We start from the raw sequence: 24,227 nt of genomic DNA on the forward strand, positions 1-24,227 counted from the left end.
GTGAGATGACCCCAGTACCTCAGTTGAAAATGCAGAAATCACCGGTCTTCTGTGTCGCTCGCGCTGGGAGTTGGAGACTGGAGCTGTTTCTATTCGGCCATCTTGCCAGAAGGATTCATATTCCCAATGTCGATTCTTGAGCACATGTGTTTTTTATATTCCATGTGACAAAATGGGAAGTTTTGTTGTTTTTTTTTTGTTTTGTTTTGTTTTGAGATGGAGTCTCGCTCTGTCTCCCAGGCTGGAGTGCAATGGCTTCATTTTGGCTCACTGCAAGCTTGGCCTCCCGGTTTATGCCATTCTCCTGCCTCAGCCTCCCGAGTAGCTGGGACTACAGGCGCCCTCCACCTCGCCCGGCTAGTTTTTTGTATTTTTTAATAGAGATGGGGTTTCACAGTGTTAGCCAGGATGGTCTCCATCTCCTGACCTCGTGATCCGCCCGTCTCGGCCTCCCAAAGTGCTGGGATTACAGGCTTGAGCCACCACGCCTGGCCTGTTTTTTTTTTTTTTTTTTTTTTTTTTTAAAGTTCAGGGCTATAAGTGCAGGTTTGTTACATAGGTAAACTTGTGTCATAGGTTTTGTTGTACAGATTGTTTCACCACCCAGGTATTAAGCCTAGTACCCATTAGTTATTTTTCCTTATCCTCTCCCTCCTCTCACCCTCCACCCTCTGAAAGATTCCAGTGAGTGTTCTTCCCCTCGGTGTGTTCTTATGTTCTTGGGAAGGTTGTTATAGGGTCTTCCACTGCATACCACAGTGTGATGCTTTTTTTGAGAAAAGAGCTTGTTTGATTTAGTTATAAACTGGATTAGCAAACTAGTCAGTTTTTTCATGGAACACATTTTTACTTGAAAGAAGCAAACTGTATTTATGTGAATTTGAATATTTTTACATATTTTCTCAAAAATAAATGAAGTGAGCCTTTCACTTCAAGAAAAACAAATGACAGAATTTATTGCCGAGATAAAATTCAGACTTTCAAGCAAAAATTAGAATTGTGGAAAACTCCTATCAGTCACTGTAATTTTGGCAGTTTCTCAGGACTTTGCAATGAGATTGGTTGTGTTATTAACAAATGATTTTTTTTTTTTTTTTTTTACTGTTACATAATGAAATGTGTCATGTTTGAAAGAGGTACATAACTTGGTGAAACAATATTTTTCAGATGACAATGATGTTACAAAGTCATGTCTGGGTGAAGTCTATGTAAAGTGCAGTATCGAACAGTTGATTTTTCACTGAGATAGTACGAGGTTTCACTGATATGGTTTCAGATTCCACATTGCAATTAAGTTAAAGCTGCCTTTGTAAAGTATTGGGGTAGTATCAAAGAGGAATAACACCCACACTTACCTGAAAAGGTTATTAAAAATACTACTCCCTTTTTCAACTACATATTTGTGTGAAACTGGATTTTCTTATAATTTAACCAGAACAGCATATCCTGATAGATTGACTGCAGATGGAGATGTGACAATCCGGCTTTCTTCTGTTAAGCTAGCCATTAGAGAGATTTGCAAAAAATGTGTAGTATTACCACTCATTAAGTTTTTGAAAATATTTTAATAAAAGTTACTTTTATTAGATATGGTGGGTTTGCAGTGTTTTTTTTTTTGTTGTTGTTGTTGTTGTTTTTTGAAATGGAATCACACTTTTGTCACCCAGGCTGCAGTGCAGTGGTGCAATCTCAGTTCACTGCAACCTCGGCCTCCCAGGGTCAAGCGATTCTGCTACCTCAGCCTCCTGAGTAGCTGGGATTACAGGCATGCACCACCACACCAGGCTAATTTTTGTATTTTTAGTAGAGACAGAGTTTCACTATGTTGCCCAGGCTGGTGTTGAACTCCTGACCTCAAGTGATCCGCCCACCTCAGCCTCCTCAAGTGCTGGGATTACAGGTGTGAGCCACCGCATCTGGCCTATTACTGCAGTTTTAAAATAATACATTTTAAAGCATTTATGAGTTTTACTTTCTAATAGGGTAAGTGTATTAGTTCGTTCTCACACTGCTATAAATACCTGAGACTGGGTAATTTATAAAGAAAAGGGGTTTAATTGGCTGAAGGTTCCATAGGCTGTATAGGAAGCGTGGCAGCATCTGCTTCTGGGGAGACCTCAGGGAGCTTTTACTCATGGTAGAGGGCAAAGCAAGAGTCGGTGTCTTACATGGCAGGAGCAGGAGAGAAGGGGGAGGTGCCACATAATTTTAAACAACCAGATCTCGTGAGAAGTCCATAATGAGAACAGCACCAAAGGGATGGTGTGAACCATTAGAAACTGCCCCGATAATCCAATCACGTCCCAGCAGGCCCCACCTCCAACACTGGGAATTACACTTTGACCTGAGATTTGGGTGAGTACACAGATCCAGACCATATCAGTAAGTATCAATAGATATGAAAGCTTTTTCAAATCTTCCAATGATTTTTGTTTCCTTTTTTTTTTTTTATTCGGGATCTGTCTCTCATACCCAGGCTAGAGTGCAGTGGTGAGATCTTAGTTCACTACATTCTTTGCCTCCTGGGCTCAGGCAGTCCTCCCACCTAAGCCTCCGAAGTAGCTGGGACTACAAGCACGTACCACCACACTTGGCTCATTTTTCTATTTTTAGTAGAGACGGGTTTCACCATGTTGTCCAGGCTGGTCTCAAACTCCTGGGCCCAAGCAATCTATAGTGCCTGGCCAATTTTTAAGATTATGAAGGTCCTCAGGAACGGGTGCGGTGGCTCACATCTGTAATCCCGGCACTTTGGGAGGCCGAGGCAGGTGGATCACCTGACGTCAGGAGTTCGAGACCAACCTGGCCAACATGGGGAAACACTGTCTCTACTAAAAATACAAAACAGCTGGGTGTGGTGTCGGGCACCTATAATCCCAGCTATTCAGGGAGTATGAGGCACAACAGTTGCTTGAACTGGGAGGCAGACGTTTCAGTGAGCCGAGATCACACCACTCCGCTTCAGCCTGGGTGGCAGAGCTGAACTCTGTCTCAAAAAAAAAAAGATAACTGCTGCTCCAGAGAATTAATCAATTTTTGATGAGCCCACTATTCTCCTTTCACCCCATCTTTCAGTTATGTCAGAATTTTTGATTATTTTAAACAACAATTCCGCAAATGCCTATTGAAAGCCAAATATGTGTTCTAAGCTTTTGGGCACATAGTAGTGATCAAAACAAAATCTCTGCTCTGGTAAGGAAACAAATTTTGTGGATGGTGATTATGGAAATAAGTGACCTGGAAAAGGAAGCTAGAGGGTGGGGTTAACTTTATATTTTTATTTTTTTGCCTTTCCACGAAAATTTTGATGTTGGTATTGACTACTAATGTGGTAAGGTGCTCAGGGAAGGTATCACGGATAAGGAAACATTTGAACACAGATGTAAAGGAAGTGAATGAGTGAGCCTCGTGGTTATCTGGGGGAAGAGCATTGAAGGCAGTGTGACTAGCCGTAGCGTGCTTGACCTGCTTGAGAAATAGCCTAGAAACGATTGGGGCTTTCGTGGAGTAGGTGAGGAGAATGGTAGTCTCTGAGAACAGAGGTATCAGGGGCTCATGTTCCTCAGTTATATGAAATACTTATATTACCTTGGGTAACTTCTTAGCCATTTTTTACGTCTCTTCTCTTTTCTGGATTTCCTGTCAGTCAGGTAACAGGATTCTATTGCCATCTCTACTTTACCTGCTGTTAGTTCCTATTTTTGTTGTTGATTTAAAAAAAGAATTCCTATCAATTTAGTGGGGATTGGAGGGAGATTTGAGATAAAGGTCTTGTATACCTTTATCTTACCATGTTGTTAAAATATGTGAACTTCTGCTTTTGATAATCATGATAATTTTACCGGAAAAAAGTTGTATTAGTGATATGGAACTGGGCTCTCCACATTTGGTGAATAGGTTCGCTTTAGAAAGCCTAAGTCTATTTTGACAGCTAGGGTCTTTAATAGAAAATACTTAATACTTTTATTAAGTGAAGAAAATCATGTGATATAAGATTTGTTACAGAACAGCTACAAAAGCTGTATTATCATGGGATTTTATTTTATTTTTTATGAAATCATGTTTAAAGAACTAGATACAGTAGTCCTCCCTTATCCATGAGGGATACAGTCCAAGACCCCCAGTAGATGCTTACAACCACAACATGCATACCTTTTATAAAGTTTAATTTACAAATTGGGCAGAGTAAGATGTTAATAGCAAAAAATTACAACTATATTCAATAAAAATTATGTGAATGTGTTCTTTCTCCCAAAATATTATACTCACCCTTCTTGTGATGATGGAAAATGATGATAAAATGGCAAAGTGAGGTTAATGACTTGGGCACGGTGTAGGCATTCATAAGCGTTTAAAGCTTATGAGCTGTTTATTTCTGGAGTTTTTTCTTTAATATTTTTGGACCATGTTGACCATAGGTAAGTGAAACCATAGGCAATAAATTGTGGTTAAGGGGAGACTACTGTATAGTATTGGTTAAAACTCACCATTCTGTTTTCTTGACTGTCTTCCTGCCGTTTCTCTGATGTATCCTTATCCTTATTCTCCACTTGAAATTTTACTTTTAAAGGTCAGCTCTTAAACTTCTTTCAGTTTTTTCCTTTAGAATTAATAGCTGTCCCTTCTGTGTTCCCATAGTATTTGGTACTTATTTGTAGCAGTTACCATGTTTTATTAGAACATTCTTCTACTGTGAGGGCCAAGTTCCTGAAAATCTCCATGGTAAATATGGTAAGTATGGTTGAGTAACGTATGTAACATATGTAATAATCTTACGTAAAAGTAGTCATGGGAACTGAAGTTCTGAGTGAAAGCCCTCATAGCTGTGCGTTTAATTAAAAAAAAAGAAAAAGAGAGTGACCAAACTCAACAAGTTCCCTACAGGCTCTACCTGATCCGGCCCTGACTACCTCTGATCTCATTGTGTGCCATTTCCCTTTCCTTCTACTTCCCTTCTTTCAGTTCTTTGCACCTGTTAGGCATCTTCTTGTCACATAGTCTTTCCTATTTTTTTCTCTCCCAGGAATACTCTTCCTGCAGAATTGTGTGGCTTGACTGACTAGTGGCTACGATTCATGTTTTTAGCTTCTTAGAGAGGATCCTGTTGATAGTCAGCCTTTAGCATTTGTTTTGTTTTCTTTCTTTCCTTTTTGTAATAAGGTCTCATTATGTTGCCAGCGCTGGATTGCAGTGGCTATTCACAGGTGCTATTATAGCTTACTGCAGCCTTGAACTCCTGGCCTCAAGTGATCCTACTGCCTGTTTTATTTTCTTTCTTCTTTTTTTTGAGACAAGGTCTCACTCTCTTGCCCAGGCTGGAGTGCAGTGGCTCAATGTCAGCTCACTGCAACCTCTGCCTCCCGGGCTCAAGCGATCCTCCCACCTCAGCCTCCTGAGTAGCTGGGACGGGCATGTACCACCACACCCAGCTAAGTTTTTGTAGAGACATGCTTTTGCCCTGTGGCCCAGGCTGGTCTGGAACTCCTGAGCTCAAGCCCTCTGCCCACCTCGACCTCCCAAAATTCTGGGATTACAGGCGTAAACCAGTACGCCTGGTCTTTTTCTCTTTGTTTTTTTGAGACAGGGTCTGGCTCTGTTGCCCAGACTAGAGTGCAGTGGCATGATCCCTACTTACTGCAACCTCCACCTCCTAGGCTCAAATCATCCTCCCACCTCAGCTTCTCAAGTAGCTGGGACTACAGGTGCCTGCTACCACACCCAGCTCATTTTTTAAAAAATATTTTTTTGTAGAGAGAGGGTTTTGCTATGTTGCCCATGCTGGTCTTGAACTCCTGAGCTCAAGCGATCTGCCTGCCTCAGCCTCCCAAAGTGCTGGAATTACAGGTGTGAGCCACTGCATGCGACCTATTTTCTTAATAGCACGTTTTGCTCTAAAATTACCTTGGTTTTTTTTGGTCTCTCATTTGCATGTAATTTCCATGAGAGCAAAGACTTTCTATGTCCTGTTCATGGCTGATGCCAGTGCCTAAAACAAGTGCCTAGCTCTTTATAGGCTTTCAATAAATATTTATTGAATGAGAACCATAAATGAGTAAGTGATAGCTAATGTATTGTCAGTGTTATTGTATCTTCTAAAATATTAATAGGCTACTGTAAAATTAATTTGTTTCCTGAGTGACTTTTCTAGGTTTTGTTCTCATTCCAGATGCTTGGGATGGAAGAAGTTTGAATGACCTATCCTGTGTGTATCCTCCTTGCCATAGCTGAATTCATCTTTCTGAAACCCTCTTCCCAGACTCTTGGGTTTATTTTATTCCAATGTGAATGCATGTTTTTTCCCTCATAGATGGCAGTTCTGGATTAGCAGTTTTAAGGTCTTGACTTTGTTTTTCGTTATCTGTCTTTAACAAGCTTCAATTTAAAATATTCCTTCTTTTCTCTCCCAATTATCTTTACTGATCCTCAGTTGTCTCTTTTTATTATCTCCAACAGAAGGAACTTGCTGTTTAGGTTTACTGAAACTAACAGTCTGAAGATTGCAAAAAAGTATACAGGTAAATAAATGTGCATAGATGAGACTTAACATGTACAATAATTCACATTAGGATTGTGATTACTATTTTTATCTAGAATGTGAAATTTGTTAGGAAAGGGTAGCAACTTTCTATCTTTTTATCACCTTGATCAGTGACTTATAGGAAAAATTCAAACCAAAAAAGGTTTGTTAAATAAAGTAGCTGACATCAGCATACAGGATAATGAATTCTTGGTTTCCCCAAACCAGTATTCTAGAGTTGTTTAATATCTTGGCATTTTTTGTTTCTTGCAACAAGAATTTTCACTTCACTGTCTGAATATACTGATCCAAGGAAAACAAAAATAGCATTTAGTCAGAGATAACCTTGGAAATCCCTAAAGTTGCCCTTAAAATATACAGTAAAAATATGCAGTCTCTGAAAGTCCAGCACTTCCCATTTTCCCTCCCCTATTGGAACAAATCATGTTTTCATTGTTAAATATCAGAGAAAGAGTAAGTTTGTGTATATGGCCTGTAATGTGGGAAAAATAAATGGCTCCAAAGATTAGAATCTGACAGCATAGTAAGATGCTCACATTCTGAGAGACACTTGGAAAGTGGGACCTAATATAGAGCAGCAAAATTTAATCTTCTATTTTGTGTTGATTCTAGGCATATAATCAGTGAGCAGAAGGGCAAGCATAATCTGCTACATGGTTTAAATTATTTTTTTCTTGTCAAGTTCACTTTATGGGCACGATGTCTATCCAGAGGTGTTCTCCCAAATTCCAACTTTCAGTACGCCTTGACTGTCAGGCATTAAAGTGTCAATAATTCTTCCTGGTTTTCCTCTTACAACTCATGTTCTCTTTCTTTAGTACATACAGTTTGTTTGTTTATTTATTTGTGGAGATAGTCTCACCTATTTCACCTGTGTTGCCCAGTCTGATCTCAAACTCCTGGGCACAAGCAATCCTCCCCCCCCATGAAGTGCTAGGATTACAGGCACGAGCCGCTGCACCCAGCCTCTAGAACATAATCTTTCATTACTATTCTCCAGGTTGCATGTTTTGACTGACCTAAATCATATATGTGGAGTAAAAACAAATTTTATCTAAATAAACTTGTTGGACTTCATTCAAGGAGAAATTGTTTCCTTGGACAGTTTTGCTCCCAACATTAGATCCTGCCTTCTCCGGACAGCTGTCATCTTTTTAATTTAGTTTGCTGATTTTATTTTTATTTATTTTGTTACTGCAACCTTTGCTTTGGCCTTTAACAACTCAATGTTTTGGTTTAATCTTCAAGAGGAATTTGAGGTTCACTCGAATAAGTTAGACTAGTTTGAGGTAGGTGTAGCTAGAGGATTGAAGGCCTGCTTAAAAAAAATGTGGTGGTGGGTAGGGGGAAGAATTCAAAGGGAAGAAGCTTGTGGACTTCCTTTGCCTGGATGATTTCTAAAAACTAGCTGACTCGTCATCTTTAAAAACAACAACAAGAGTTATCATGTGCATATGTTACTTTGTTCAATATTTACAACAACCCTTTGTGATAAATATTTTCATTTTTCAGATGAGGAAATTCAGGCACAGAATGATTAATAACTTGCTAATGAGTCACAGTGGTGATGGGGATGTGGGGATTTAAATCAGTGGGTTTTGAGTTACCTGAGTAAAGAATTCCAAAATTGAGGACATCACTATTTCTGTATTTCCTTCTAAGGAAAACAGTATAAGGTGTATTTTTATCTCCAGTAGGCGTGGTCATTGGCAAGAGAAGGAAAGATTGGTGATTTTATTTCAGTGATGGGATTGGGACTTAATTTCTCTGTGGTTTTTCTGGGTATTCCAGATTTTGTATAGTGAACTTATTTTAAAAACCAATGAGATTGGGATGGGGTTTTTTAAAAAAAAGAGATGGGGTTTCACCATCTTAGCCAGGCTGGTCTTGAACTCCTGACTTTGTGATCTACCTGCCTCAGCCTCCCAAAGTGCTGGAATTACAGGCTGTTTACAGTTTTTAAAGTAAACTCTACATACAGTGAAATGCACGAATCTTAAGTGTACCATTTAAGTTTTGCCAAATGCATCTGTTACCCAAATCCTTATGAAGGTATTGAGCACGAACAACCATTGCCTCGAAAAGTCATTCCCTCATGCTCCTTCCTTGTCAGTCCTGTCCCCATCCCTTGAAGACAGAACCAATGTTCAAGTGTTTTTTTTTTTGTTTTTTTTTTTTTTACTTTAGATTAGTTTTGCCTGTCTAGAATTTCAAATGGATACTTTGTGTCTGCTGTTCCCTTAGCAGTGATATTTTTGAGATTAATCCATATTGATACATGTATCAGTAGTACCTTCTTTGTTGTTGCTGTTTGGTATCCCTTTGTAGCTGTATAACATAATTTATCCATTCACTTGGAGATTTATTTTTTCTCTAATTTTTGGCTATTATGAGTAAAGCGATGAACATTCATATACAAGTCTTTGTATCCATGTTTTCCAATTTAGGCATGGAATTACTGGATCATAGGTTAAATGTATGCATAGCTAACATTATTAGAAGCTGCCAGAGAGTCATGTGTGGAGTTCCAGTTGTGGAATATCCTTGCCAATGTTTGGTGGTTTTGGTCTTTTTAGTTTTAGTCTTGTTGGGTGTGTAATGGGGGCTTACTATAGTTTATATTTACATTCCTCTGGTGACTAAAGATATTGAAGATTTTTAAATTTACTTATTGGCTATTTTTGTATGTTTTGTAAAATCTTTTGCCTATTTTTTTGTGGGGTTGTCTTATTAGGATATAAGAGTTTTTTTCATATATTCAGTATTCAAATTACATATATGTGTTTATATATACGCACACACAAACATATGTATATATAATTTTATCTGTCTTTAGCTTACCAGCTTGTCCTTTTGTTTTCTTAATGCTGTCTCTGAAGAGCAGAGGTTTTGATTTTGATAAAGTCAAGCTTATTAATTTTTTTAAGAAATGGTAGTACTTTCTGTATCCTGTGAAATCCTCGCCCATGATATAATCACATAAACTTTCTGCTATGTTTTTTCTAGAAGCTTTATAGTTTTAGGTTTAGTTTTTGTATCTGGTGTGAGGTAGGTGTTGAGATTCCTTTTTTTCCTATCTGGCTCTCCAGTTGTTTCACTACCATTTTTGTTTGTTTGTTTTTGGAGACAGACTCTATCTCTGTTGCCCAGGCTGCAGTGCAGTGGCACAATCGTGGATCACTGCAGCCTCAACCTCCTGGGCTCAAGCAATCCTCCTGCCTCAGCCTCCTGAGTAGCTGAGACTGCAGGGATACACCACCATGCCTGGCTAGTTTTAAAATTTTTTTGTAGAGACAGAGTCTCACTATATTGCCCAGGCTGGTCTTGACTCCTGAGCTCAAGCAATCCTCCTACATCATCCTCCCAAAGTGCTGGTATTTATAGGCATGAGCCACTGCACTCAGCCTACCATCATTTGTTGAAAAGACAGTTCCTTCCTCATTGTCTTGGCACTTTTGTTGGAAAATCATTTGATGATGTATCTGAGTCTATTTCTGGACTCTAGTCTGTCCTTACACCAGTAGCCCCAGTGTTGATACAGTTGGATTTAAATCTGTCAGTTTGCTGTTGGTTTTCTGTTTGTTCCACCTGTTCCTTTTCTCATTTCCTGCTTCCTTTTGGATTGAGAGTTTTTAAAAATCATATTACATTTATCGCCACTTTTGGCTTATACTTTAAAAAAAAATCTTTTATGGTTCTTTTAGGGTTTATGCTATGCATCTTTATCACAGTCTTCAAGGAATAATAGATGGTTGTATGTATAATATGAGAAACTTAAAACAGTATACTTTCATTTACTCCCCTCCTGTCCTTTGTGTTAATATTGTTACATATTTTATTTTATTTTATTTTATTTTTGAGGTGAGGTCCCACTCTGTCACCCAGGTTGGAGTGCAGTGGCGCAATCTTGGCTCACTACAACCTCCACCTCCTGGGTTCAAGCTATTCTCTTGCCTCAGCGTCCTGAGCAGCTGGGATTATAGGCGCACCACCATGCCCAGCTAATTTTTTTGTATTTTTAGTAGAGATGGGGTTTCACCATGTTGACCAGGCTGGTCTCGAACTACTGACCTCAGGTGATCTGCCCACCTTGGCCTCTCAGAGTGCTGGGATTACAGGCGTGAGCCACCACGCTCAGCCACGTATTTTATTTTTACATGTTATCAGTTTTGGGAGGATTCCTTTTTCTTATTTTGGGATATTTCATATTAGCTAGAGCATAGTCTTTGTGAGGGTGACTATCTGTGTCAGGGAAGATGCTGGTAGAACCCACTTTATCCCATTGTGCTTTTTATAAGTGACCAAATGGTGATGACTTGTGAAAAAGTCTTTAGAGTTTGATAATTTCAGATCAGAAAACTTTGATATTTGAGTCTGAAGAAAGGTGGCTAGATAATACAGTGCTTTTATAGAACGATACCAAAATTAGAACTTGGAGCATTTGTGAGTGAGTGTCCAGAATATTATACAGTAATTTGACTCAAGGAAATTATTCAGTGGCCGGGAGCAGTGGCTCACACCTATAATCCCAACACTTTGGGAAATCGAGGCAGGTAGATCACTTGAAGCCAGGATTTTGAGACCAGACTGGGCAACATGGCAAAACCCCGTCTCTGCAAAAAATTCAAAAAATTAGCTCGGAATGATGGCTCATGTCTATAGTCCCAGTTACCTGGGAGGCTGAGGCAGGAGGATCACCTGAGTCCAGGAAGTCAAGGCTGCAGGGAGCTGTGATCCTGCCACTGTGCTCCATCCTGGGCAACAACAAGACCTTATCTCAAAAACAAACAAACAAAAAATTAAAATGGTTTTGCTAAATTGTAAGCTTTAATAATTATTTTCAGGTTCTGATTGTGCCATTCAGTTTATATGCAGTCCTTTTTTAGCTTTGTATCATTTGAGAATACAACATTTTGTTTATGCCCTCACATGAAATCATGACTAAAAACAGATTTTGGAATACATGTTACAGGCAAATTTTTAATTGTGAACATTGTTTTATGTTGCTAATTATATATTTTTAGATAAGTTTTGGTATTCTTTTTGTTTTAATTTAAGAAAATTATTTATTTTGAAATTAATAAACCCGTTACATGTAAATATAAATAGTATTTTATGAAAATAACTTTTTCAAAACAAAAACATTGAGAAGAGCAAATTTCATATTTTTGCAAATGTGTCTGTTTTGATAGATGATAGCTGGATTCCACATCTGTTTTATTTATTTATTATTTTTTCTTTCTTTTTTTTGAGACAGAGTCTCACTCTGTCACCCAGGTTGTAGTGCAGTGGTGTGATCTCAGCTCACTGCAACTGTTGCCTCCTAGGTGTAAGCGATTCTCCTGCCTCAGCCTCCCAAGTACCTGGGATTTCAGGTGCCCACCACCACACCCAGCTAATTTTTGTATTTTTAGTAGGAACAGGGTTTCACCATGTTGACCAGGCTGGTCTTCAACTCCTGACCTCAGGTGGTCCACCTGCCTCAGCCTCCCAAAGTGCTGGGATTACAGGCATGAGCCACCATGCCTGGCCACCACATCTGTTTTAATCTTTGAAGTGTATTGTAACTTACAGTTCTCCCTGCTGGAAGGTAATGAAAAGATTAAGACTGGGTTGTCTGATGAGATATGTTGGGAGCTTAGTAGTAATGTTGAAGATTAAAGGAGAACCTGGAGTTTTAGGTCTAATAAAGTAGATTCCTCCTCCTATTATTTAATTGGAATGAATTCTGAGGGGAATTTTGTACTTCCATGGACCTTTGTCTAGTTTTTCATATGCTCAAAAGTGTCTGAAGAAGTCATCTAATTTCCCCGTTTCTTCCTAACAGTCATCGTTCTAGATTGATAGTTGTTTGAATTTGACATCTTGAAGATTAAAAATTGTCTATCAGAAGATTGTATTTTGTCTTTCATATAACTTGTTTTATACATTTTTAGGTATACTTCATTGTTAATTATGTAGTTGATTCAGGGAACCTCTGCCATGAAAAATAGGGTAATTGGATTTCTCTTCTTCGAATTTCATTCTTTTGTCCTTCCTGGAAAACTTTTCCTGGTACACCCTCTGCTTCAGAATCAGAATAGATTCTACTTCTATTAAGTTTCAATGCATGCCTCTGTCATAACACTTATGCTGCATTTTGATTACCTACTGATATTTCTCACTAACTGCTAGACTATAACTACTTCAGGACTGGTCTGTGTCTATTCATTCTTGTATTTACAATACTTTGGGCATTCTAGCACATTTAAGGTACTCAGAAAGTGTTTATTCCACAGTTTATTAGTTTGCTTAGGCTGCCATGATGAAATGTCACAGATGGAGTGGCTTATACTACAAAACTTTACTTTCTCCTAGTTCTGTAGACTGAGTCCAATATCAAGATGTTAGCAGGTTTGGTTTTTCCTGAGGCCCGTCTTTTTAGTTTACAGATGACCCCTTGCTGTGTTCTCACACAGTCTTTTTTTCTGTGTGTTTGCATCCTGATGTTGCTTTGTGTGTTTAAATTTCCCCTTCTTTTAAGGACTCCAGTCAGATTGGATTAGGACCCATTCATATGACTTCATCTAACATTAATTACCTCTTTAAAAGTCTTATCTCTAAATACAGACCCATTTTGAGGTACTGGGTGTTAGGACTTCAGCATATGAATTTTGGGGAACACAAAGAAGTTCATAGCACATTGAAACTGACATTTGGCATATGTTCCAACTGAAGATAATGTCTTATGGTTCACTACCAAACTAAGGTTGTCAAAGTTGGGACCAAAGATTCCTAGCTTATATAAGAATAAGTGGCTTAATTTTAGTGTTCTTTTTTGTTTGCTTTTTTTTTTTTTTTTTTTTGAGATGGAGTCTCGCTCTGTCGCCCAGGTGGGAGTGCAGTGGCGCTATCTTGCCTCACTGCAACCTCCACCTCCCAGGTTCAAGCAATTCTCCTGCCTCAGCCTTCTGAGTAGCTGGAATTACAGGCATGCATCACCACACCCAGCTGATTTTTGTATTTTCAGTAGAGACGGAGTTTCACTGTGTTGGCCAGGCTGGTCTCAAACTCCTGATGTCAGGTGGTCCACTCACCTAGTCCTCCCAAAGTGTTGGGATTACAGGCGTGAGCCACCGCACCTGTCCTAGTGTTGTGTCTTAATTTCCACTTAGGTAATTGTAGTATTTGATGATTAAGACCCTTAGCCTTTAGGTTTTGTCTTAATTTCCACTTAGGTAATTGTAGTATTTAATGATTAAGACCCTTAGCCTTTAGGTTCTGTCTTAATTTCCACTTAGGTGATTGTAGTATTTGATGATTAAGATCCTTAGCCTTTAGTGCTTTGAAGTACTACTTATCTGTTCTCATTTAATAGTAGGTTTTCTTTATGCTTTATGTCACAAAGAAACAGATAAAACACAGGTATACACACTTGGGCATATGTATGCTTTGTGTTCATACTGACTATTAATGCATGATTGCTGAACATTTTAACACAAGAAATGTGTTTATTTGGAAAATTACTACTGGTAATTTGAGAAGATGACATGATTGGATAATTTTTCCATAGAAAAATTACCTATAATTTTTTGACTTACATATAATTTCTCAGTATATACAGATGTATGCCTTGCTATCCCAGTGGAGCAACTGGATGGTTTTAGGCCATTTGTTTTCTCATGGTGGTTGCAGCTTTTTTTTTCTGTTTTTTTTTTTTTTTTTTTTTTTTTGAGACAGAGTCTTGCTTTGTCGCCTGGGTTGGAGTGCAATGGCGCAGTCTCGGCCCACTGCAACCTCCGCCCCCCCAGGTTCAAGTGATTCTCCCACCTCAGCCCTCCCAAGTATCTGGGATTACAGGTGCCTGCCACATGCCTGGCTAATTTTTGTATTTTTAGTTGAGACAGGGTTTCACCATGTTGGCCGGGCTGGTCTTGAACTCCTGACCTCAGGTGATCCACCCACCTTGGCTTCCCAAAGTGTTGAGATTATAGGCGTGAGCCACCATGCACGGTCTGGTTCCAGCTTTAGATTTTTGGAGATTGGCAGTAGTGAAAGAATGGATGGTGAAGTTGGAGAGCAGGGTAAGCTCCATAGTCACTCATTTCTCTCCTGCCTTTCCTAGGGATCGAGGGAACTTTGTAAATAATACCCTTGTTTTTTTAAAAAAGATTTTATTTTGCAGTAGTTTTAGAAGAGTTCCCATATATTGCTCACTTAGTTTCCCTTATTGTTAACATCTTACCCATTGCACATTTGTCATGACTAGGAGACCAACATTGATACATCACTGTTAAATAAACTCCAGATAATATTTCAATGTAGACTCTGGTTTCACAGTTTCTCAGTCTTCCTTTACTTTTTGTGACTAACAGTTTTGTGGATTACCTGTCAAATATTTAATAGACCATCCCTCAATCTAGGTTAGCCGAATGCTTTTCTCAGAGTTTGGGGTTTTGGGAAAGAATGCCATGGAGGTAAAGTGCCCTGCCTTTCTCATCACATTGTATCAGGAGTACATGGTGTCAACATGAGTTAGCACTGATTTGATTAATTGTGGTCACCTGGCTGAGTAGTGTTTGCCAGGTTTCTCCAATATAGAGTTACTCTTTTCTTGCCTACTTGAGATTGGTGGGGGAAGGGTTGTTAAGCTTCAACTCCTGGACCAGGGAGTGTCTACATAAAGATTTGGAATTCTTCTGTAAGGAAGAGTTATTTATATCAGTATGGATTCATGGATGTTCATTTTTTTTTTCTTTTTCTTTTTTTTTTTGGAGACAAAGTCTCACTCTGTTGCCCAGGCTGGAGTACAGTGGTGCTTTCTTGGCTCGCTGCAACCTCTGCCTCCCAGGTTCAAGTAATTCTTATATGTCAGCGTCCTGAGTAGCTGGGATTACAGGCATGCGCCACCACACCCGTGTTAATTTTTGTGTTTTTTAGTGGAGACAGAGGTTTCACTATGTTCCCCAGGCTGGTCTTGACCTCCTGAGCTTAGGCAATCCGCCCGCCACGGCCTCCCAAAGTGCTAGGATTATAGGTGTGACCCACTGCCTCCAGCCTCATTTTAAAATTTTGGACTAGAACTGATACTACATTATTTATTTTGTTGTCAAAATTGTTCCAGCTTTGGCCTTTGGGAGCCCTTTCAGCTTGGCTCCAGTGTCCTGTTGGACATGCCCGTATTCTTTTGTGTGTTTTATTTCTGGCACTGCAAGATGCTCCAGGGTTATATTTTCAATGCCCTGGTGAAATCAGCTGTTTCACCAAGAGACCTTTGTTCCTTTTATTGGAGAATGGTATTACAAGTCAGAATCTGAGCATTGGGCCTTAGTGCCCTTTTTGACTCCTCAGTTCCTGTGCAGAATGCTTGGGGAGTTTGAATCTAGATATTTGGAGGAACAGTGAAGGGTAAAAATACCTGCTCTATCACATTTGTATCATAATACTTGGCAGTATCTATGTGTTCACTTTTCTGCTGTGGAATTATAGAAAACAGCTTTTCAAAAGCATTTTTCTGTTTCTTTAGAAGTTAGAAAGTTTCAAAAGGAATGTATACTTGTTGTAGGGGCAAGCACATAGGGGAAAGTTGTTAGAGTCTTCTGTTTTATTCTGAGCCTAAGAAAAAATGATCTTTCTTTGGATGCAGAAAGAAAGCATGTTATCAGGAAAACTGTCATGAACAAAGAGGTGTATTTGAAAAATTGTATTAACAGGAATTGCAGATTTTTTTTTTTTTTTGGAGACAGAGTCTTCCTTTATGGACCACCTGGAGTGCAGTGGTGCCATCATGGCTCACTGCAGCCCTGACCTCCTGGGCTCAAGCGATTCTCCTACCTCAGCCTCCTGAATAGCTGGGACAACATTTGTGTGCTACCACTCTCCCCTAATTTTTGTATTTTTTGTAGAGACAGAGTTTTACCATGTTGCCCAGGCTGGTCTCTTCCTGGCCTCAGGCCATCTGCCTGTCTTGGCCTCCCAAAGTGCTGGGATAACACATGTGAGCCTGACCACTGTGCCTTACCACCCAATTTCTTGTTATTTTAAAATTCTGTAGTTTGGCCTTTTTTATTTAGCCTTAGTTTTAGATCAGTACTTACTAGGACCAAAGTTGAATTTTTTTTATTCTGTTATTTTTCTTTATAATTTTCTCAAAAGGGAAATAAAGAATAAAAATATTATGGGTAAGATAGATGTCACCTATGTTTTCCTTACCATTTTGAAGGCTTTCTTTACATATTAGCATATTAGAGATATTTCTCATGTTTTGTGTTTTGTATGTTTCTAAATTTTTATTCTTTTATCATTCTTATGAATTCATATATAGTTTTACAATAGTATTGAAATATTTTATATATTTTAATAAAAATGGAGATAATATTGTTAGTAACAATTGGCATGTTAATGTGGTAAAACTGCTAAAACTACTCTTTGTCCCCATCACTGCAAGAGCTTCCTCTGTAGTCTTTCAGACTTTCCCTCTAGTCTATTCCCTTCGGCTCCTCAGGTAAGTCTCCCTCAAACTAGGTTAAACAGAAACCTATACTGACTCTGCTAATTTGACCCCAGCTTGTTCTCTCTACTAAAAAAAAAAAAAAAAAAAAAAAAAAAAGAACAAAAGAACCTACAGTCCCAAGCATTAGAGTATTTAGATGTTGCCATTTCTTGCCATGTCTCAGCATTGTTTGAAATGAATATTCTTCGCCCACTGTCATCTTGTGCATCCTTCATGGTTTGACTTGGATGCCACTTTATTTATGAAGCCATTATCAGAGTCCTTAATTGCCTCCTCCTTTTGTTCCTACAGAATGCTTTTATTTATGGCATGTTTATAATGTATTCTGGCTGTTTATTTATTTATACGAGACAGGTTCTCAGGCCCAGGCTGGAGTGCAGTGGCATGATCTTGGCCCACTGCAACCTCTGCCCCTGGGCTCAAGTGATCCTTCCATCTCAGTTTCCTGAGTAACTGGGACTCCAGGTGCATGCCACCATGCCTGGATAACTTTTGTGTTTTTAGTAGAGATGGGATTTTGCCATGTTTTGACCTCCTAGCTCGAGGAATCTGCCCACCTTTGCCTCCCAAAATGTTAGGATTACAGGTGTGAGCCACTGGTCCTGATCAATTTTATTCTTTTTATATATATATATACACACACGCACATATATACACACACACACACACACATATATATATACACACACACACACATATATATGTATAAATTTTTTGAGATGGAATTTCGTTCTGTTGCCAGTCTGGAGTGCAGTGGCGTGATTTCGGCTCACTGCAACCTCCACCTCCGGGGTTCAAGCAGTCTCCTGCCTCAGCCTCTCGAGTATCTGGGAGTACAAGCACGCACCACTACGCCCAGCTGATTTTTGTATTTTTAGTAGAGACGGGGTTTCACCGTGTTGGCCAGGCTGGTCTCGATCTCTTGACTTCGTGATCTGCCCACCTTGGTCTAAATATTTTTATTCTATAATTCTGTCATACTAAATTGTGAGCTTCTTGAAGGATAGGACCCTGTATTTTCTCTCTCTGCCCACAGATCCAGCATATAAAGTAGTTATTCTGTGATTATTGAGTAACTGAGCGTATACCATGTCAGTCAACATTTTTCATCTTGCTGGGCCCACCATAATTTTGTTGTACCCTACCTGTTTAAAACAGTATTTCCTGCCTGTCACAAGGATGTGCTTGCTGCTTCAGTGACATTGTTTTCTCCAAAGAGTTTGGTACAGCAGGGTTCCCCAACCCCTGGGCCACCGACTGGTACCCATCTGTGGCCTATTAGGAACTAGGCCACGTAGCAGTAGGTGAGTGGTGGATGAGTAGTGAAGCTTCATCTATATTTACAGCCACTCCCCATCACTCACGTTACCACTTGAGTTCTGCCTCCTGTCAGATCAGCCACCGCATTCTTATAGAAGCGTGAACCCTGTTGTGAACTGCATATGTGAGGGATCTAGGTTGCATGCTCCTTATGAGATTCTAATGCCTGATGATCTGTCACTCTCTCTCATCATTGCCAGTTGGAACCATCTAGTTGCAGGAGAACAAGCTCAGGGCTCCCACTGATTCTATATTATGGTGAATTGTATAATATTATATATTGCAATGTAATAATAGAAATAAAGTGCACAATAAATGTACTCGAATCATCTCAAACCACCCCCACTCATCCTCACCCTGGGTCCGTGGAAAAATTGTCTTCCACGAAACCGGTCCCTGGTGCCAAAAAGGCTGGAAACCACTGCTGTATAGGCCACAATAATTTTTATTTTTGTATTTTTAAGTTTGACCTTCTAGAGATGGTAAATGCGTCATTCAGCGTATGTGACAATGCTTATTCATAAGAGAATGACCAAGCCATTTAATAGTATTGACAAAAAAATTAATAGTTAAGAATGTAGAATGTGCTGCTGTAAAGATTTAAGAGCTTATTTGGGAATATGGTTTAATTCTACATTTACCTGTTACAGATTGTTAAATTTTGAAGACATGTTGAAGCAGATATCTTTTCCATATATTTATAAAAACATCAATTGTCTTTAAGTTTGGCTTCTATCACTTTAAAAGAGAGAACTCTTCAGTTCCAATCTCCAAGGAAATCTGGAAGCCACTTGAAGTTCAGTTTTGGAAAATGGAAGTTGAAATAACAGGAATCTCTAAGAGTAGTTTGTAAGTTTGAAGCTTTGAAAGTTGACAGAATTATTACTTGAATTATCAAGAACAAAAGGTCCTGGAGGTTTATCTTCCAGGTTTGTCACATTATTTGTTGAACTTTTTTTTTTTTTTCTTTTTTTTGAGATAGAGTTTCGCTCTTGTTGCTCAGGCTGGAGTGCAGTGGCACAATCTCGGCTCTCTGCAACCTCACCTCCTGGGTTCAAGCGATTCTCCTGCTTCAGCCTCCCGAGTAGCTGGGGTTACAGTTGTCCGCCACCATGCCCAGCTAATTTTTTGTATTTTTAGTAGAGAGGGGGGTTTCATCATGTTGGCCAGGCTGGTCTTGAACTCTTGACCTCAGGTGACCCACCTGCCTCGGCCTCCCAAAGCACTGGGATTATAGGTGTGACCCACCAGCCCGGCTTATTTGTTGAGCTCTTATAGACTACTTTCCATTAATGCAGCAATAATTATTACACTTTTAATGAAGAAAGATTTTGTGGAATGATTTGATAAATTAGCATTTTCGAGCATTCAAATTTATCTGTAAACACAGGTTCAAAAACAACATGCCTAGAATTGTAGACTAATATCAGTAACTAAAAATCAGTTCTCACATTTGACAGTTCCATTCAAGTCTGCTAACAGTCACTGCCATTTCTGAGTTTCTGCCCTATTCTGTCATTAAGGTGTCCAGGATTGGTGGTCATTTCTGGTCATTAAGAAATTTTATGCCTAGTCAAGATTCCTGTAAAAATTGTGCTTGCATATATTTGATTTGTTTGTGTAGAAATCTGTTGTCAACAAAGTTGTGTTCTAATGTAGTGAAAAATTTAAATATATTCTCATAATTTATTTCCTTAAAAAATCTTTAATTTCAAAATTGGTAAATGGTTACTTTTTAGAAAAAACAAACTATGTGTACAGAAACTTATAAAGGGTAAAAGACCTTAGCCCAGTGCTATAAATTTCTACCCTGTTGTTTCACTCCCGAACTGTTAAGTGTGTATTTTTAAGTATTTTATAAGTATTTTAAAAATACATATATTAATGTAAGTTGTTTCACAAAGAAGAATGCTATAATAGTAGACTTGTAGTCTGTTTAAAGAAAATGATCCGTACTTTCCATAACAGTTTGTACAAATCCTGCCTGATTTTAAAAGGCTGCTTAGCAGTTAATTTTGTGGAATACTTTTTTCTTTTAAAGAAGAAAAGGATGAAAAAAAGTTTGAGTTCAGCTTTTCCCTTTTGTTTCTGCCCTCTCACTTGTGCATATAACTGTACATTTGTTTCTTTCTTTTTTTTTTTTTTTGAGACAGCGCCATGCTCCGTCGCCCAGGTTGGAGTGCAGTGGTAAGATCTCAGCTCACTGCAGCCTCTGCCTCCCAGGCTCAAGTAATCCTCCCACCTCAGCCACCCAAGTAGGTGAGACTTCAGGCACGTGTCACCACCCTGGCTAATTTTTTTTTTTTTTTTTTTGTAGAGGCGAGGTTTCCTCATGTTGCCCAGGGTGGTTTTGAATCCCTGGGCTCAAGTGATTCACCTGCCTCGGCCTCACAAAGTGCTGGGATTACAGGTGTGATCCATTTATTTATTTTCTTCAATTAAGTTTTAATTATTTTAGTGTTCCACTGAACAAAATAATGAGAAACAAAATGCAAACAATATTAATTTGAATGGATCCTTAGGTGTATGTATTCAGGCCATTTGAAAAAATACAGTGTTTTTAAAGTCCTGATATGTCTGATGGTAGTGTTTGTTTTATAGTTTAAGAAAAAATTGGCTTTCTTCTGTTTTGTGATAGAGCCAATTTGGAGTCGTTGCTCATCCAGAAATGAGGTCTTTTCGCTCTTTACTAAGATTATATGTTACATTCTGTTTTACAGTTTTGTAGTGTTTTTCGTATAGGTTTATACACAGTTCTTGTCAGGCTTAATACCTTGGAATAACTATATAACTATTTTTGTTGCTTTGGGGAAAGTGATCTTTTTTCCACTGCACTTTTAAACATGTTATTACTGGATATTTAAAAGTATTTAAGCCGGATGTAGTGGCTTATGCCTGTAATCCCAGCACTTTGGGAGACTGAGGTGGGTGGATCACCTGAGGTTAGGAGTTCGAGACCAGTCTGGCCAACGTGGTGAAACCCTGTCTTTACTAAAAATACAAAAGTTAGCCGGGTGTGGTGGTGTGTGCCTGTAGTCCCAGCTGCTTGGGAGGCTGAGGCAGGAGAATTGTTTGAACCTGGGAGATGGAGGTTGCAGTAAGTCGAGATCATGTCACTGCACTTCAGCCTGGGTGACAGAGTGAGACTCTGTCTCAAAAAAACCACAAAAAACATAAAGTATTTATTGATAGGAAAATACAGCTACTGCATGCACTGAAATGAGTTTAATGGATTTTTGAGTTTAGTTCTCTTAGATTTTATTTTATATATCATATAATTGTATATTTTGTGTTATATAAAATATAAATAATATATTTCGTACATAAAATATTTTACATGTTAGATACATAAAATTTGTTAGATATAATATGCAAATATACTATGTATTTTGTAAGATAATTCTATATATATACCATATACATATACTATACATAAATATATATACTATGCATTATATATAGTGAAATATATACTATATATAGAATATGCATTATATAGGAAATATGCATTATATATGGTATTATATAGTAATTAATTGGCAGTATCTTTATGTCTCATGTTTTATGTTTCATTATACATTTCAGGATCCAGGCTTCCTTACCAGAAATATTAGACACTTGTGCAGTATGCCCCTGTGACTTGTAGTGCTGCCACCCTACCAAAAAAGAACTGACTCCCAGATACTGTTCAGGCTTGTGAGGTTAGATACACCCTTCATTTTGCTATTGGCAGTGATGATAACAGAGTCATAGCTAGAGCAGTATACTCTATAACATATTGAACTTCACCCAGTTTGTATTGACAGGAGTTGTAAGTTGATGCTGTATTTCTCTTTGATGACTAATATTTAAGGATTTCAGCATACTTTAACAAGACAGATGAGAAAATCATTAAGTTCATTGAGAAATTGAAACCTGTTAATTGAGAGAGGTTTAACTTACCTGTTTCCAAAAGCAGAATATCTGATATTAGAGTTTAGGGGGCTGAAACATCCAGCTACCAAACTCCAGTCCACCATAATAGAGGAAAGTTTGTAGAATTCTTGGCTTTGATAGGTTTTATGCTAAAGAAATTTGGTCCTTTGTTTTTATACTTCAAACTTTTGTGGGAACAGTTTTGTATGCCCTTCTTTTTTGTTGTTTTAATTTTTATTTTTTAAATTTCAGTAGGTTTTGGGGAACAGGTGGTGTTTGGTTACATGAATAAGTTCTTTAGTGGTGATTTCTGAGATTTTGGTGCACCCATCACCTGAGTCATGTATACTGTACCTAATGTGTAGTCTTTTATCCCTCACCTCACTTTCCACCCTTTCCCCCAAAGTCCATTGTATCATTCTTATGCCTCTGTGTCCTCATAGATTAGATCCTAGATTTTATGCCCTGCCTTTTTTTGTTTGTTTGTTTGAGACGAAGTCTTGCTCTGTTGCCCAGGCTGGAGTGCAGTGATGTGATCTCGACTCACTGCAAATTCCGCCTCCTAGGTTCAAGTGATTCTTCTGCCTCAGCCTCCCCAGTAGCTGGGATTACAGGTGGGTGCCACCATGCCTGGCTAATTTTTGTATTTTTAGTACAGACAGGGTTTTGTTTTGTTGACCAGGCTGATCTTGAACTCCTGACTTCAAGTGATTCACCTGCCTCCGCCTCCCGAAGTGTTGGGTTTATAGGTGTGAACCACCACGCCTGGCTTATGCCCTTCTGGGTCTCAAAGATTTCATTTATTTTTAGGTATAAGAGAAGGTCTTAAATGTTATGCCTTATGTATGTAACTGCTCCTTTAGGAAAGTAATTAATAACAGCCACTATGCCATGTGCTTTGTTAGGTACTCTCATGTTATGGAGAGTTATGGAATTTTATGAGGTGAGCACTATTATTATTCCAATTTTATAGACTAGAAACAGTTTTAGAGAGTAGTTTGGCCAAGATTACGTAGTGGCAGAGTCAATCAAGACTGTAACTCACTGATCCCTAGATGGAAAATCTACATCACTGTTTATCACTCAGTATCCATTGAATATTTCATTTTCCATAATGTTTTCACATGTTTCTTAGATTTACTGTAGCTTTTTGGTTATTACTATGCCTTCATTTTCTCTAGCTTCTTACAATTTTTTTTTCTTTTGAGTCAGAGTTTCTCTCTGTCACCCAGGCTGAAGTATAGTGACGTGATCTCACCTCACTGCAACCTTGCCTCCCAGGTTCCAGCGATCCTGCCGCCTCAGCCTCCCGAGTAGCTGGAACTACAGGCACGTGCCACCATGCATGGCTAATTTTTGTATTTTTAGTTGAGATGGGGTTCACCATGTTGGCCAGACTGGTCTCGCACTCCTGACCTCAAGTGATTCCCCCGCCTTGGTCTCCCAAAGTGCTGGGATTGCAAGCATAAAATAAAAATATTTTATAAGACTAATTAACCTTGAAATTTTCCTCTTAGTGGTTTTGTCTGTTAGCTAGTTCTCTACCCTGTGTTTTGAGGTCTTTGTACTTAGAGGCGACAGAGAATTTTAACTTCATTCAGAGCAAGCCTTAGCTGAGATATTAAAATCATGTGAAAGTCTGTCTAAATGTAAGCATGGTTCCATCTTTGCTTCTCAGTTCCTCTTTACCTGTCAGAGGAGATAGTTATCCTAGACAGACCTCCCAAAAGATAACTTTGACTTCCAGAATCTGACAGTTCTATTCTACATTTAACTGTGTTTTCATTCCTTTTTATAGCATGAGCAGTAATACCCAGACCAACATGGAATGGAGGATGTCCCTTAATCTCCTCAAATGGATATCCCTTGTGCAGTCCTCTTTTAGCAAGTCATTGTTTCTGTGGATATCTGTTTAAGTTAAGGAGTATAGTGAACATCTTTGGATTTAAGTTGTTTAACCTC

At 38.7% G+C, this 24,227-nt stretch overlaps 1 protein-coding gene across 9 annotated transcripts in view; it reads left to right on the plus strand.

Moving 5' to 3' along the window:
- RNF111 (ring finger protein 111) overlaps nt 1-24,227 on the plus strand; it is a 118,781-nt gene that overhangs the window by 16,618 nt on the left and 77,936 nt on the right. The window contains exon 2 of one of the 9 annotated variants that reach the window (XM_030930926.1): nt 6,454-6,515. The exons of the other annotated variants lie outside the window; for them this stretch is intronic. The gene's annotated coding sequence lies outside the window, so the exon portion shown is untranslated. The remainder of the gene's footprint in view (nt 1-6,453; nt 6,516-24,227) is intronic. 9 annotated transcript variants of the gene reach the window in all.

The sequence above is a fragment of the Rhinopithecus roxellana genome, chromosome 5 (assembly GCF_007565055.1).
Source record: "Rhinopithecus roxellana isolate Shanxi Qingling chromosome 5, ASM756505v1, whole genome shotgun sequence".
In the NCBI taxonomy this organism is placed as follows: domain Eukaryota; kingdom Metazoa; phylum Chordata; class Mammalia; order Primates; family Cercopithecidae; genus Rhinopithecus; species Rhinopithecus roxellana.